Genomic DNA, 3,025 nt, shown 5'->3' with positions numbered 1-3,025 from the left:
GGAGGCTGAAGTTCCACCTCTTCATTTTATAAATGGAGAAACTGAGGCCCAGTGAAGATAAAGGACTTACCCAAGGTCACACAAGTGGGTTAATATTATCATCACCATCATCACTATATCATCATCACCATCATCACCATTATCACCACCACCACCATCATCATCACCATCACCATTGGAGTTAATATTATCATCACCATCATTACTATATCATCATCACCATCATCACCATTATCACCACCACCACCATCGTCATTATCACCATTGTCATCATTATCACCAGGTCATCCTTATCATCATCATCACCATCATCATCATCATCATCACCATTGTCATCATTATCACCAGGTCATCCTTATTCTCATATTCATCACCACCATCATCACCACCATCATCACCACCATCATCACCATCACCATTGTCATCATCATCACCATTGTCATCATCATTACCAGGTCATCTTTATTATCATCATCATCACCACCATCACCATATCTCCTTTATCACCATCACCTTCTTTGCTATAATCATTACCATCATCACCACCATCATCATCATCACCATCACCATCACCATCATTGATTTGCTTGTTCATACCCAACATTATCCCAAATCAAAAAAATCAGAGCACCTTAGCCACCACAAAATCTTGGGTCTCCAGCCTCCTTCCTTAGGGCCCCTTCCCCATTGTCCCCTCTCTTCCTGCAGGTGTCTCACTTTCATCCACACCAGGGGGTGGCTTTTGTCATTTGAGGTCCTCTCTCCAGTTCTCCCACCCCCTGCCCGGTGTTTCTCGTGCACACACTCTTCCTTTCGCGGAGGGGAACACAGCCTGGAGAGGACAATTCTAACACGTGGAGGATGGGGTGCAGGTGGAGGGGGAGAGGGAGCAGAGTGGAAAGGGTCCCTCCCGGCCGGCTGCTGCTTCCGCTCCACAGCCTGGTGGGCGGGACACAGGACCAGCCACGTCCCCTCATTCCCATTAGAAAATGGGCTGGGGAAGGAGAGGGTTATCATGGGACAGGCCACACCCATCACAGGCCACACCCATGGCAGGCCACACCCATCACAGGCCACCATCATGACAGGCCACACCCATGACAGGCCACACCCATGACAGGCCATTCCTCTTTCTGGATGCCTCTCCCTGGAGCTTCCTTAAGGGGGGCCCAGAACGGTAGGGGGTTCATGCATGGAAGGCACCACAGATCTCTGCAGGGACAGCTCTGCCCGCACCAGCTCTGCTGGCTTCCGGCTGTGCCCTGCTCCTGCCGGGCGAGCCCCTGAGCACACAAACCCAGCCTCCCCTCTTCCGCCAGCCCCGCCCCATGTCCCCTTCCCCACCTCAGTCTCCAGCCTTGCCCTTTGCAGCCGACACTTTGAAATGCGGGGTCCACTTTAGCCAGGTTTGGCCAGAAAACCTCCATCCATCAGGTCGTGTCTGTGGACCTAGAACAAAACACCCACACCCTCCTCCAGGAGCTCCCGCAGGTGGCAGCCGGCTCCGCCCCTCCCCTGAGCAAATTCCAGCCGCCAAGGCCCCGTGAGTCCACGGGCAAGTGGCCCACGGGGCCTGAGTTATGCCTGGTGGGCGGAGCGAGTCTGAAAATGCGGCCTAAGGAGGCCTTTCCGGGAATGGCTGAGGCAGAGGAGGAGCAGAGCAGAGAGGAGCGCAGGGCACCCGCTCATCCTGAGCACCTGCCCGGCCCCACAGCCCATCCCAGGCTGGCCGGCTCCTCTGGACCACTCGGTGTCCACGACCCCCAAGGGCTGGGCTCTTTAGGGAAAAGGCATCCAAGGTGGCGCCCAAAATGGGGGCAGCCCAGAGCAGCACCCTTTCCCGTCCTTTGGGGGAGGGGCCAGCTGGCAGGGGGTGAGAACCCATCTGAAACCGACTGACTTAGACAATAGCAGACCCCTCATTTCCCGCTTGCAGGGGGGGCCCTGTGCTCAGCCCTGGAACAGCCTGTGCTGCTGGCACTGCCGCTGCTGCCAGAGGCCACACAGCTGGGAAGAGGCACGTCTGGGTTCCAGCCCATCTCTGACCATTCACTCCAACCAGCCCTTCATCTGAGCGACAAGAGCCCAGAAGGGTCATGGGTGGGTAGCGAGGCCCAGGCCACCCAGCAAATGGATGGGGCCCAAATGAAGGGGTGGACGGGAGGGGGGGAGGGACGAGGAGGGGGAGGCAGATGAGGTGACAGGAACGCTGGGCCAGGTGACCGCCATGAGGGGCCCGCGGAGGTGCTCAGGGAGCGGGAGCGGCGCACAGAGGAGTGAGGGGCAGGGCAAGAGCTGAGCAGTCTTTGTCTGAAATTTTCTTAAAATATTTTTTTTTGAGAAAGAGAGAACCATCAAGGATGAGAGAGCATGGACCGGCTGCTCCTGCACGCCCCACACTGAGGATCGAGCCCGCAACCCCCATGTGCCCTGACCGGAATCGAACCGTGACCTTCTGGTTCATAGGTCGACGTTCAACCATGGAGCCACGCCGGCGGTGCTCTGCCCGAAATTTGACGCCGCACAGGACAGGGATGGCAGGAGAGGAAGGCTGAAGTCAGGCAGCCACTCAGGAGCTATAACAGGCCAGAAGAAGGGCAGAGCCTGGTGCAGGTGATGGGGGGAGAGGGGAGGGGGGAGGGGAGGCAGCCTGACATTTCTAGAGACAGAGAAGAGCAGGTCTGTGCCCAGACAGCGGGCGGGGAGCGGGGAGGTGCTGGGAGAATCAGGCTGAGCATTATCAGGGCTGGCGTGTAGACTCAGGGCCCATCCCCACAGTCAACGCTCGATCGCTCACTCACTCACTATCTACTGGAAAGCTCCTGTGTCAGGCTCTGGAGTAGACACTGAGGGAGACTAGGATGTCTCTGGATGGTCCTCGCACTGCAGGAGCTCAGAACATCCCACCCCTGACACCAGGAGTGACAAGCACGGAGTCCTCAACTTCCTCCTCTCAGACAAGATCCAGGATGGTGCCGTCTCCACCCTCCCATCTCCACCCTCCCCATCTCCACCCACCCCCCGC

The sequence above is a fragment of the Myotis brandtii genome, unplaced genomic scaffold, assembly GCF_000412655.1.
Source record: "Myotis brandtii unplaced genomic scaffold, ASM41265v1 scaffold331, whole genome shotgun sequence".
NCBI lineage: Eukaryota > Metazoa > Chordata > Mammalia > Chiroptera > Vespertilionidae > Myotis > Myotis brandtii.
The sequence above is the reverse complement of the archived record's forward strand: the minus strand, read 5'-3'. Positions refer to the sequence as shown.